The 13,562-nt window shown below is 46.8% G+C and overlaps 1 protein-coding gene across 1 annotated transcript in view; it reads left to right on the top strand.

Annotated features, from left to right (window-relative positions):
- Nucleotides 1-237: 237 nt before the first annotated feature.
- The window catches only part of LOC142559890 (excitatory amino acid transporter 3-like), a 50,589-nt gene continuing 37,264 nt past the window's right edge, over nucleotides 238-13,562 (top strand). The window contains exon 1 of the mRNA XM_075671578.1: nucleotides 238-495. The gene's annotated coding sequence lies outside the window, so the exon portion shown is untranslated. The remainder of the gene's footprint in view (nucleotides 496-13,562) is intronic.

The following is a 13,562-nucleotide window of genomic DNA, read 5'->3' as shown; positions in this document are numbered from 1 at the left end:
CAATATAAAGGCTTCATCGTCAGTTGAATACGTGGACCGGAAGTCACCGCTGGTAAAGCCCCAGAGTCCTCGGTAGTGAACGATAAAAGGGGCTTCAATTTAGAAAATAAGAAAGGCGTCTCGCCAAGGCTATGCCCGACGCCGGCGAACCGCGTGCACACCGCGCGTAGCACGTCACCTGCGCTAGCGTAAACAGCGCGGCCGGTCGCCGTTCGCCGGAGGGGGGGCCTCCCCCGCCGCAGCATTCGCGAAGGAAGGCACGAACTCAACGGCAGCGGAGAATCTCCGAAGCGGTGAACGACGCCTCGCGCTCTCTCGCCGCTCGTCGACCGGTTTCCCGCACGCTGTCGTGTTTCTGGGCCGCCACGGCAGAGGCGACGCGGCCAAAGCGGAAGCGTCGTCGCATTCCGACAACGGGAGCCGTGCGTGCTGCTCGCTGCGCCGTCATCGTCGTTGCTACCATGGACGCTTAGACGCCGGTCGCCCCCCAAAGGAGTACGTACGAACATCCCTCTGCGCTGCTGAGAGGTTGCCACGGGCAGGCCTACCTCTGTCGAGGCGGTCTTGTCATCCTTGGCGCGGAGCTATAGGTACAAGCAAATCAAGAACTTCTAGGACGAAGATAGTGTCCCTACAGTGTTAGGTTACGTTTTGTAAAAATGGTACCACTTTTATACTATTACTGTCACGCCAAAGGCGACAAGACCAGCATGAAAAAGGTGCATGTTTACTGAACAAACGACAACATGCCTTACTAGACCAATTCATTTTTGTTTCATGCCACTGTAACTGTGTGACTTCCATCGCTTGTGGTTACACTTTCGGCAACTTGAAGCGCTAAGCGTGGTTGCATGGATTCACTGTCTGTGACGAATAGAGGCGCGTGTTTTCTTTCCGGACAACGGGAACACGCGAGTAACAGTACCAGGAGCAGGAGTTGCTTTTACTATGAACATTCGAATGTGAAGAGGCTCGCAAAGTTCCAAGCCGAGGTTGTTAAACTATGTTTGGCGTGAATATTGCAAAGGCTCCCACGTCAATGCTTGCTTAGTCAGAGCTGGCCGTGAGGCGTTGTGACCATTGATAGAATAGTTAAACTATGGTTGACACAGATATTGCAAAGGGTTTCATGACAGTGCTTCCTTAGTCAAAGCTGGCCATGGGGCATTGCTACAATTGCACCACATATTACGTCCCTCCGCGCAGAATACCTACAGAGTGATCACCTTACTTCCAGGAGTACTGCAGAATCTCCGCCACGGAGATTGTTGACGGCTCGTGAAGTAGAGGGGCCCGTAGACATTTGACAAAGTCCGCACATTGGTTAAAATGTGCATACTTTTAGTGTGAGCCAAAATGCTCTCTTTAGCTAGTTGGCTTGGTGCAAGCTGCAAATGGCACCGAAGAACGCGTAGGTTTTCACCATACGGCCCTCCTATAACTCCTCTCCCGTATATTTTCTGGCGCCCCTCTCAAGCGTATGTGAGCGTTGGCGGGACGGTGCAGGCACGTGCGAAGTTGTTGCACCCGCTAAGCCACATATCAAGCAACACAGAGCCTTCCCGCGCGGCTCTTGATTGACTGCTGACGTAACGTCGCAAGCCGATAGAGGGGTTATTAGACGCACCACAGTGGTGGCCCCGGATTAGTTTTGTTCTTGTAAAGTTGTTTAACGTGTGCTCAAAATGGCGGTATAGAAAAGCAATTTCGTATTCCGCTTACGCCAGATTGCGGCCGCCACGGCCGGAAATTGAAGCTGAGGACACGTGGTCAGAAGCACGATGCCAGCCACTGAGTCACCCTGGTAAGAGGCGTACAAGCATAATTCTTAGAAATGCAGGTGTACAGTGGAGATCATATCGCGGGCTGTGCGCATATACAGGAATCAACAGCCGCCGTTCTAAACATGCATTTTCCCTTCATTTTGGCGAAGCTCTGCAAAGCGCTTCGGCGTCAAGCTTTCGTTGCGGTCCGTTGGAAGTGCGGCCTCCCCGACCACGAAACCAAAACGCGTGTCCTCGAGATCACAGCAGCGTGTCGTCCCTGCAGTTTTTGCTTAGCCGTGAAGGAAAATCGTCACTCTCGCCCGGCACGCTGCTTGCATCTTTGACGGGTTTCTCGTTGTCACTAACCGTGAGCCGTGTTGAGAGTTAGCGAGGATGACCTCCTAACGGACTCTGTGATGCTCCGCTGCGACAAACGGAGAACGAAGGGGCGGCTGGTTCACCATTTTGAAAAAGAAACGGTGCCTGGACGATGAGACACGAGGGAAAAAACAACACGAACAAGCCTTGCGTTTGTCTGTCCTTTCTCTTCTCAGCCTACACAGCTGTTCTCGTCTCAATGAAAGAAAAATACTTACTGGCCAGCTGTAACGATGTATCGCTACCCTGTAGCTCTATCTCTGTATCTTAAGGAAAGACGAAAAGAAAATATTAAGTCAAGGTAGATTGATATTCTATGTTTATAATATAGCGAATAGGCCCGCATTACCCTTCGCATGACAAGGCATGTTGTACCCGTAAACCACCACAATTTTCGGTTGTACGAATGAAGCACGTGAAAACCAATTTATACAGCCTCGTTTAGTTTTATTTCCCGCATTAAATTTAATTTTTTGACCAAGCAGATGACCTTAAATAGTTGCGAAGTGGGTCAGAACTCGAAAAGGGGTCACCTTTCGCTCCCGTCAGTAATAACGATTGGCTAGTGGGTGAAAAATCCAGTGTCCGGTATGTATCCCGCCGGTCGCAGCGTAAAATATCATACAGTTAATCAATCAGTCGACTAATAAATAAGTTTTATAATTATAGGCTTAGTGAAAGAATCATTACGAGAACTGTACTTAGGTTATAAATATATGGTATTGCCTACTATATGTCCAAAGACGCTTATGATGAGCATTCGATCGACTGGCCTAAATTTGTCAACTCCATTTCGCGGGGTACGTTTGTATTGGAAAACTGCAGGCGATCACGAATAACTGCGTAATTATCTGCACCATGTAGCTTTCTTAAAGAGAGGAACCATCTACAGCACTTGGAGTTATTCAGCATGATATTGTAGGCTACGCTCGGTAGGGTTAATTTCACAAGCAGAGTCACGGCGCAACGAAGGCTTGGCGCAGTTGCGTCTCGTTTGACCAGACAGAAGAAGCGCTTAGTACTGCCTTTACCATCGCTTAATCATTAAGGGAATTGTAAGTAATGTTCGACACAATAACGTACTAACTTATGCAAAGGCATTGGAAATGCGTAAATATCAATGTCTTAATTGGTAGATTCTAATACACATAATTCGTTTTTTTTATTATTATTATTCCACACGCTGGGACCCAACGTGCCCTTACGCCGTTACATATTATTGAAATCATCGCATTATTTTACACGCGCCATTCTTTTAGCTTTTAAAACGAAAAGATAAGGACGATACTTGACATAGAATAGGCCTGCACTGTAAAGGACAACACAACTTGACAATTATAGCACCTTCACAGGGCCAATAACCGAAACGGGGTGTGCTGCTCATGTTCACTCAAGCAATTGTGACCTTACAACGTTCGTAGTCATGGAACGTACGAAAACAAGATGAAAGAAATACGGCACGAACTCTGGTAAAACATCGGTAGTCGTAGGCAAACCCGGAGCCTTGCGCAGCGAGCCTGTAACTTTAGCGTCGCACTAACCGCAAACAATGAAATTGGTGCAACCTTCCCTGAGAGTTGTGCAAGGATCAACCAACGGCAGCAAGCTAGGGGGGGGGGGGGGGGTATCTCTGGCCTAACAACTGAGAGACTGGAAAGTGAAGTAGACAAACTTCCTTGGTTGGTGTGTGCGTGTGCGTTTTTGCGCGAAATGTATCAGTCATCTTAAGCAAGTCTGGTGTCCACCATGAACAACTATGGGTTAGAGGTAACACCTGCGAGTCAAAAGGTAAGGTCGATTCGTAGTACATTGCGCTGCTCTCTGTTTGGCCAATACGATTTAGTAAGAGATACTGCTGGTGCTGGGTAAAGTTATCCCAGCGTTGCAGATAGACTGAATGTTGCTACGCTGGCGATCTTTCGGCAGGTATAACTGTAGGCTTAATAAACGAGCACACCTTAATACGGGACTGCAAAACAGACACAAGACAAGCGCAGACTTGCAACTGAAGTTCATTAGAAGCATAGCGCGTACATATATGCAGGCGAGCTAATTGACGGAAGAGTTTCATAGCAGAAAGAACGAGGTGTATGAGTAACACTTAGGAATTGCTGTGCAGTAAATGTTTTTCGAAAGAATGCCGTGATTTGTTTTTTGTTTCCTTTCAAGCCTTTGCAAGATGACAATTATATTCGTGGCCCATTATGCGAAGAGAGGTATGCGCACTTTTCTTGTTTCTATACGTGTATACCGTACGCATCGAATAAACTTTAGTTGAGAGTTTGCGCGTGTCTTGTGTCTATTTCACTGTTCGGCCGCCCCCAAGACGTGCGCTTTTCCTAAACCTGCAAGTATGAACCAACTGGCCCAGCAACCCGTTCTAGGTTTAACTGTACCAACGTCTCTGAAGAGGAAAAGGTTCTGCTTGGAGACTGCGGCGTAAACGGACTGCACATGCTGATGTAGACAATACACTGTTCCCTCAAGGGCACTGATCCTATATATAGGAGAGGGAAGCGTCTCGGCTTCTGCACTGAAGCTTCTGGGTCGCATTCAGTTTCTGACTGAGTGGCAACGCTTAACATTATTTGAGGCAGCGGGATGAAGTACACTAGAAGGCACGTGGGGACGTCATGGAGCTGACGGCTCGCGGACCTTCAGCGCGTTGTCCATTGGAGTTTGTCTACTCCTTTTAGGCTCTCATCTGCAGGTGACGCACAACCACGGGTCGACTTAGCAGCGACAACCTAACGACGGTGCTCGGGCGGAGCAAGTGCCACCAACTCGCGTAAGGCTAAGCTCACTAGAATATAACAACTCGGACCTTATGAAGGAAAAAAAAAGCAACAATATAAATAAAACTAGAAGCTCCGCGGAATGTGATACAAAAGCTTGACACGGTCTGCGGCGTCTGCTCATATATGGCACTGCAAGTAAAAGACCATTGATCAACCTCAGTTGCGATGAGAAGCGATGTACAGGAAGGATATTTTTTAACATCCTCTAGCGGAAAAAAAAAGAAAGAAATTTCATCTGCTGTCTGCAAGTGCACTTGCATTAAAATTTTTTAATGAGTTTTTTTTTTATTTATAGCAGGTTTGCACGGCTAGTTCCGTTTGTACGAAAATTTGCACGCTACTCGGTTTCAGTCTGCTCGATTTACCTATTTAGTCAAGGAAAGTAATATTGCACCTCGCTGCGTAAAAATCGAACAGTGTACGCTCGATCCTGATCCATCTTGAATTGCACGAGTACCACAAGTAAGCTTTCTCACTAAAGCCATTCATTCATTCATATTCTCCCTCTCTCTCTCTCTCTCTCGCTCGCTCTTCCTTTATAAGCATTTGTCCTCCACACAATGACACCCTATATTTTATATTTTATCACGGCGTGGTACGTGGATAAAAAGGGGTGCTCCTCATTTGCATGTCTCTTCTTTAAGATCAACGTTTTGAAATGTTATCATCGATAGGATCAAGAAGCTGTAAAACACAAGAGCGTCGACGGGCGCTAGTGACTTGTTGGCAACTTGATGGCGATAAACAGTGGTCGAACAAGGGATGTTGCTGTGGCCAAAATTTCGACAGATGCACTTGTCTTTGTCAAGGCAGCAAATGCTTTCCTTGGTAGCGTGCATGAAAGCGTATACTCTCCCCCACTTCAAGTGAAAGAGGAGGAAGAGCAGGAAAATAAGCTGGTGCGTAGAGTGAGCTACGCGTGGAGTTAGCTACGCGTACACTATTTCTACGCGTGAGCTTAGCAAGTTAAGGACTACGAACTTTTGAACGGTGGAGAGAAAGCTGGTTGGACGCCAGGTTAGGGACGCATCGACTAATCGTTGCAAACAGAAATTTCATCCAGCTATGTCGACCAGCTAGCTCGCTTTTTTTCCCCTCTGATTTGCTTCGGAAGCAAAAACTGCATGCAGAGCTCGCGAGAAATGGCAAACAATGGCGTGACGAATAAAAAGAGAAACGTTCCTGGTCTCTCTCACCCTGCTTTCGATCGAAAGTGCTGATCTGTGCACCGACTACCGGCGAGAAAAAGCTGACGAAGGTATAGTTTCATGGAAACTTGAAATAGTAGTGGAGTAGGGCCGGGATAACGTAAAACAATTCCACACATGGGCTGGGCCTGAGCTATTGTGGTCTACCACAAATGGCTACTGGCGAATTCGGAAGAAAAACAAGTTCAAATAGTTTTACGTTATCCCAGCCTAGGCTGAATACTATGCGACGGTAATTTATTCGGCTCCCGAAGTCTGGCAAACAATTTCGTCACTTGTGGGTGTGTTTTACTCTGCAACGTCATCGTTACGTAGAGTGTTGTTGAAGCTTCTCTGTAAAACATATCTGATGTACAGACATGTTTCACACAGAGCACGATGTTTGAGGGCTATGTGTGTAATCGCTGCATATTCTGCTGCGTTCCAAAGTTCGGGTTCTTACGGGAGGGTTGTAACTATGATGCGGAAGTCTTCGACACTGTCGCTAAAGGTATATGTGTCTACACCTGGGCCCCATTGCCTTATTCCTATCTAGTCTCTATACCCCCCCGAGGACATGGTTTCCAAGAGACTAGCCATAAGCCTTATCATATCTCGCACTAAGCTATAACGTTAGTTTGCACTTGTTTTGGTAGAGGTCGCAAACACCGATAAGGACTTACGTTTGTTTATGTAGCGAGAGTCTCTTCGTTTACAGCTTTATGTCATGCACGAAAGAGCCAGTGGTCCACCAGAGGTCCCGACCTTTATTTTAACTCATGGTCCTTGAAATATTTATAGCGGCAAAATATAAACCTCTGAAGAAAAGAGCGCACGCGTTTAACACATTGGACATCCTACAACCGAAAGATCCCCCCCAAAATTTCGCCATCAGACTTTACGACTTTCAACAGAAAATCAGCAGATTTATTTATCGATCAGCGATGAGTATTTTTACTACTGGCTTAGGCAGCGGAATGCAAGACCAAATACATAATTAGAAGCAAACACGACGAGCTGCCGCTCACCGAGTTTTATAACGAGAACCTGTATGTGAACAGTTGAAAGCTGTTCTTGCTTGGTGCTTTAACTCGAACTCAAAGCACTGTATACGTGCCTTTCTGCATTCCTCCTCCAGGAGTATACGCCCGCGACATCGTGCTTTGCCGCAGAGCGCAATAGTTACTCAACCGCTGTGGTAGGTAACGATAGAAAACGAAGCAACAGGTCTCGAACACGCATCGCATCTTTCTCGTAAAAAAAGAAAGTACGTTCTAACCAGAGGCGCTATCACGATTATTTTCATTTCATTGCTGTACACGTTAAAGGAATTGTGAAGAAGACGATTATAGGTTAGAATAATGGATTGCGCCTTCAATGTACCAAAAGAAGTTTGTCCTACCGTGGGTGGAAGCACGGCAAACCAGAAAATAAAGCAACAAGTAGCAACGCCACCTAAATTTTCCCGCACCAGCTCCTTCTCACATCCTTGATTTTGGCAGCTACTTAACCCTTTATCGATGAAGAAGGGTCCCCATTACATTGTAAGGTAACAAAACGTGAAACCTAGCAAGTTCGACGAAGCCTTTGTTTCTTATCAGGAACGGCCAAAATGTGCGAAAGCCTTGCGAGATACCAGGTGTCACATCGACTTCAACGATGCCATAGCATTGGCGCAATATTCAACAAAAAGGAAGTTCTTTAAGGCAGTGGTCGGCATTAGTTGTCTCCGCTATAAACGATTCCTTCCTGGACAAGAAGTTCAAAATGAACTTCCACGAACAATTAGTATAACAATATAAACTGATTTAGTGTTGCCCTTAAGCGGTCCTTTTAACCCCTCTTAAGCAATTAGGGTTCAATTAGGCTCTGCGAAATTGCACAACCTTCGTGAAAGCTGCAGTGTCCACGTAAAAATAACTTTAAATTCATCAGTTGATCAATCAGAGCAACGAATGCGGGGGCTCAGTTCATACTCTAAGCATTTTTGTGAGGTCAATTCTGACCTGGGGGGAAGGGGGGGGGGGGGCGTGCCTTCCACTCGCCTATGCGACATCAATGAAGTTTCGAGCTCACAAGACGCCCGTCTCTGAGGCAAGCTGCAGTGCAGGAAACACAAAACCACATTTTGCTGCAGCAAAAATCCGGAGACCACTGAGGACGTCCTAATGGAATGCGAAGGTATTCACCCATGAGACCCGTAGGTGACGTAGGAAGCGCTTGGATTTAAAGTGGACAGACGCATCAACCGGTCAGCAGTCGAGATAAGCTAGAGACGTTTAGAGTATACGGGCAAAGAAAGCGGAAAAGACATTGGCACGATCAGATCCTTTATAGGCATAGGTAGCGGTACGTGACAGATAGATCATTTTTGATTAAGAAAAAAGAAAAGAAGTGTGCACAAATGCTAGTATGAAAAACATGTATAGCATACGTGCTCAAGTAGGCAAGGTGACTAATTGTCACCGCTATATATACGTTTCAAAGTGGACGCCAATAAATCAGCTGCAGCAGCGGCGGCGGCAGTAGTCATTAACGACCGCGCATGAGAAAACAGTAAACAAAGCAGAGTACAGGTGTCAAAAAAAGAAAAGAAACTGTACGTAAAGAACTGCAGTACAGGTTACTAAAGGAGAAAGGAGTACGCGGTCACCCCCTCCAAGCTGCGGATTGAAAGCCACTGAAGATTTATCAAAACTCTTTGCAGGTCTATATAGTTGTTCACGTGTAGAAAAGGCATAATAACACAAACTATGACCACCATACAGGGCAATAGGGTTATTGTGATCTTTATACTATGTGGTGGTCAAGAATATCGTAGCAAAGTGGGCAGACCCTGGAAACAGTTTATTTCGCATTTAGCCGAAGCAATGGAAGTCTCAAAATGACAACTACAGATTATAAACAAAGGTGCCTTCGGCAATGCGGTGTGTCGCTACATTGCTTGAATGCTAATCGCACTGACGTTGACATTCATCGGGAGATGGATGCTGCCAGAATTTTTCTTTTCTACACTGTGTTGGCGACCTCGCGAAACATAAAGGAAAGCAGTGCATTGGTGGCAGGCGGCTTAAACGCGCATTCCCGTGCCGTCGAACACAACGTGAACGGCAATCACCGCTAGCGGTGCTAAAAGAACGGCCGAAGTCACCGGCGATCACTAGCGCCAACACACTCCCTTCAACCCGGATACGGCTACGGCTGAATTGTTTTCCGTGTTCCAGGGCGAAAAAAGTCTTCCTGCGTCCTGCCTTGCACCCTGGGAACGCAACGAGGCACGGCCGCTCCCACATTCGCGTCGCAAGATAGCAAGGAGCCACACCGGCGCTGTCGCGTGGCAATACCGAGGGGAAATTCCGGTGACCGAACGATTTCGCTGCTGCCGCCAAGAAGAGACTTGCTACCCTGCAAATTAGTGCACGTAAAGTCGAATAGTACGGCAGCTGGGACAGAAAAGACCAGTCTCGGGCACGCTCACCTGCCTCTAAAGATTAAATGAGATCGGGCGATGGGAGGCTGTTGAGAGTCGGAATGACCAAACAGACCACTCACTCACTCACTCACTCACTCACTCACTCACTCACTCACTCACTCACTCACTCACTCACTCACTCACTCACTCACTTCCTTATTTATTTTCAGATTTTATGTTTGTTCATTCAAGAAGTCAAAGGTCCTCCCACCGGCCGGCCACGAACATCCATATGCTTAGCAGCAGGCACATGAGTGCGGCTGTGTCGTCGCGGTGCCTAAGTGGCTATGGTGCTCTGCTGCTGAACATGATGCCGCGGGTTCGGCTGCCGAGCATGGTGACTCATTCAGATGGTAGCGGAAAGCAAAAGCACTCGTGCACCGTGCTTTCACCGCACACACTCAGCTCCATATCAGGAACACTTTCTCCCACCGGCGATATCTTATAGCTCGTGCTTTAAGATATATTTATACATTCTGGTATTTAACGTGTCAAATCAGAGATCTGGTAATGAAGCGTTCCGCAGTGGGAGACTCTGGATTGATTTTGACCACCTGGGGTTTTTTAACGTACACCCAATGCATGGTACACTAGCCTTTTTGCATTCCAACCCTTACCTACATGTGGCCGCTGCGGCCGGGGTCGAACCCGCGACCTCGCCAGGTGCACTCGTGCACTGAGACCTCAAACCCATTATGTGTTAGTTTTTTAACCATATCAATTGCATACATTTTCGACGTCGATACACACGCAAAAGCACTTTCGCGCGCTTGCCTGCCACCGGCAGGAGCCAGCGCACGGGTCATGAGGCCACTGTACTTTCCGTTCCTTATCTCTAGACCGGACAATAACGCGCGAGCACTCGTGTCTGCCTGGCCTCCCCCATGTCCGCGGTCGGAGTCTCGTTATCTTCTTCATTGCTCGTGCGGTTATTTTTCCCGACAGTTACGTCGGAAGAGAGCAGTGGGCGAGGCGGAGGTTGCCCTATTTCTCGTTTTTTTTTTCTTTTTTTTCCAAATCACTAAACGTAGGTTTCACTTAGGCTACAGGACGGAACACGTTAGAAGGAGCGCGCTTCCGCTTAACAAATCACTTTTCATGGTGGGAAGGGAGAGGGCACACTAATGTGTTAGGGCTCACGAGCCCTAACACATTGGTGAGCTTCTCAAACAAACAAACAAATAAGACGCTCAATATGCACTAGTACACTGAATCGACGTCCGAGCTTATTAAAATGTGCATTGCTGCAATATGCGCTCCCTCTTCGCAGCCTCAAAAAGGCGATGGTTCAAGTATAATGTCAATCTTACTGTAGTTGCGCAATACACCCACCAAGAGAGAGAGAGAGAGTGGAGAGGAAGAACTCGCGGCAAGGAGCATTTCCTTTGCTGGGCTTTTGTACCCCTTTCCGCAACGCTAAGCGCATTGAGCTAAAACACAGTAGCTGAGGGCGACCTATCATATTTTCTATTATTCCTCAGAATTAAGCATGCTTTCAAACAGCACATGTCCTATGACTTTCTGTGTCTGTGTATGAAACTGCGCCGCTGCTGCCCGCTCGATAGCCACGCGCTGTTAGTGAGTCAATAGCTCCGCGTCCTCATGCGAACTCCGTTGATCGTTTGCTCACTGCGGTAGTAGCTACGATAAGACAGCGTAAATAGCTTTGTATAATGAAGGAGACCACTTCGTCACCTGCTCGTTAGATATACAGTAACGCCCGCTCATATATACGATCAGATCGCGATGCCGTGCGCTAGAGACGCTCTTGTACCACACAATCGGCTACGGCTTTCGGCTTGCAACCGAATAAAAAGAAAAGTTATCACTTGACTTGCTAAAGAGAGCAATGCTGTTTCATTATTTCCACAGGAATTTTTTCGTCGCATAAGAATTTTCGCTAATATCTCGATCAACAGGTAGCTAAGGAAACGTTACTGTGCATGGCGTAAACGACATGAACACTCAAGCCGTTCTGCACATACGCGACGCCCCGTCCTCACCGTTTGTACCGTGTGATCTTGGGGTCATTATGCTATAGCATTTTAGTCGTAAAATAGCACTTCATGGAGATAATTCTGCAGAGATATAGAGTCAGTCGAAATACAACCAACCTCTCTATACAGCTTCCATACATATTACGAGGAAAGCATTTGATTCAGTAGACACACAAGCAGTCACGTAGGAGTCGCGAAATCAAGAAGTACAGGAAGCGTACGTGAATATCTCAACAAATATCTACAAAACCCACTTTCATCCTCTAAAAGAAAAGCGGAAAAATATCAATCGAGAGTAAGCCAAGGAAACACAATCTCTCCAGTGTTATTCACTGCATGCTTAGTTAGAAGTATTCACGTATTAGATTGAGAAGGATTCGGAGTGAGGATCAAAAGCGAATACCTCAGCAACTTACGGTTCACACATGACCTTTTCCTGTTCCAACTCATTCTTATTCTTCTGTAAATTTCCTCCTCAGGATCAGGATCCCCTGTGAGTTGTGTGTCTACTGAATCAAATGCTTTCTTCGTAATATGTATGAAAGCTGTATAGAGAGGTTGGTTGTATTTCGACTGACTCTATATCTCTGCAGAATTATCTCCATGAAGTGCTATTGTACGAGTAAAATGCTATAGCATAATGACCCCAAGATAACACGGTACAAACGGTGAGGACGGGGCGTCGCGTATGTGCAGAACGGCTTGAGTGTTCATGTCGTTTACGCAATGCACAGTAACGTTTCCTTAGCTACCTGTTGATCGAGCAATGCTGCGAATGAATTGCAATGAATAATTAAGGTCCTTAGCCAAGAAAGTGTAAGAGTAGGGTTGAAGATTAATGGCGCAGAAGAAAACGTAATGTTCAATAACCTGGCAAGAGAACGAGAATTCATGACTGGCAGTCGACATCCAGTATCTGTGCTAGGCTGCGTCTATCTGGGTTGATTACTCACAGGGGATCCTGATCTTGAGGAGGAAATTTACAGAAGAATAAGAATGAGTTGGAACGCATATGACAGATATCACCAGATTATGGCCGAAATTTTACTATCCTTAAAAACGGAAGCATACAATCAGTGCATTCTTCCGGTGCTAACATCGGGCAGAAACTTGGAGGTTAACAAAGACGCCGGAAAAATAAGGACGGCATAAAAAGTGATGGAACTAAAAATGTTAGGCCTGAAAGACCGCTGTTTGGAGAAAAACAGCAAACAGGAGTAGCCGATATTTTAGCTGACATCAAGAGGGGAAAATGGAGCTGGACCGGCAATGTGATGCGTAGGGAAGATAACCGCGGTTACAGAATGGCTTAAGGGAACGGAGACGCAGTCGAGAATGACAGAAAATTCGGTGATGTGATGAAAACACAAATTTGCAGACATAACTTGGAATCAGCTAGCGGAAAAGGCTTTAGAATGTCCTGAGGTCTAGAGAAAGAAAGAAAAACATGAAGTAGTACAGGCGTTCACACAGGTCGGTGGATCTCGAAAAACAGTAATGGAGCTCGGCATTCTGCAGTGGCATTGTGCCGCGTCGACGTTGCATAAATGCAGAAATCTCCCTCTGGAAAGCTGCTTGTGGCTCAGCAGAGGGCAGGGCGAACGCTTCTTTGCACTGTACTGTGGGCACTGGCACAGGATATGACGGTTAGTTTACTCGTCACGGCAGTGGCTACAGGCTGCGCAGTCGGCCATGATCATGCGGAACGCGCAGACATGATGTATAAGGTTTACCACCGCAAAACAACACAATGACGCCGTGGTGAAGGACTCTGTAATAATCTCGACTACTCGGCCTTTGTGAAAGCTCACCCAAACCACGATGCGTGAGCGTTTCGCCCCATCGGAATGTGGCGTTGTCGCTGAACATCGAACACGCGACCTCGTGCTCAGCAAAACCATATACTTCGTTCCACATCACGGATGACGGGGGCTTCCTATGTGGCACGTGCAAGCACTTAAAGA

The sequence above is a fragment of the Dermacentor variabilis genome, chromosome 10 (assembly GCF_050947875.1).
Source record: "Dermacentor variabilis isolate Ectoservices chromosome 10, ASM5094787v1, whole genome shotgun sequence".
In the NCBI taxonomy this organism is placed as follows: Eukaryota; Metazoa; Arthropoda; class Arachnida; order Ixodida; family Ixodidae; genus Dermacentor; species Dermacentor variabilis.
This window is presented reverse-complemented; position numbering and strand designations above follow the sequence as displayed.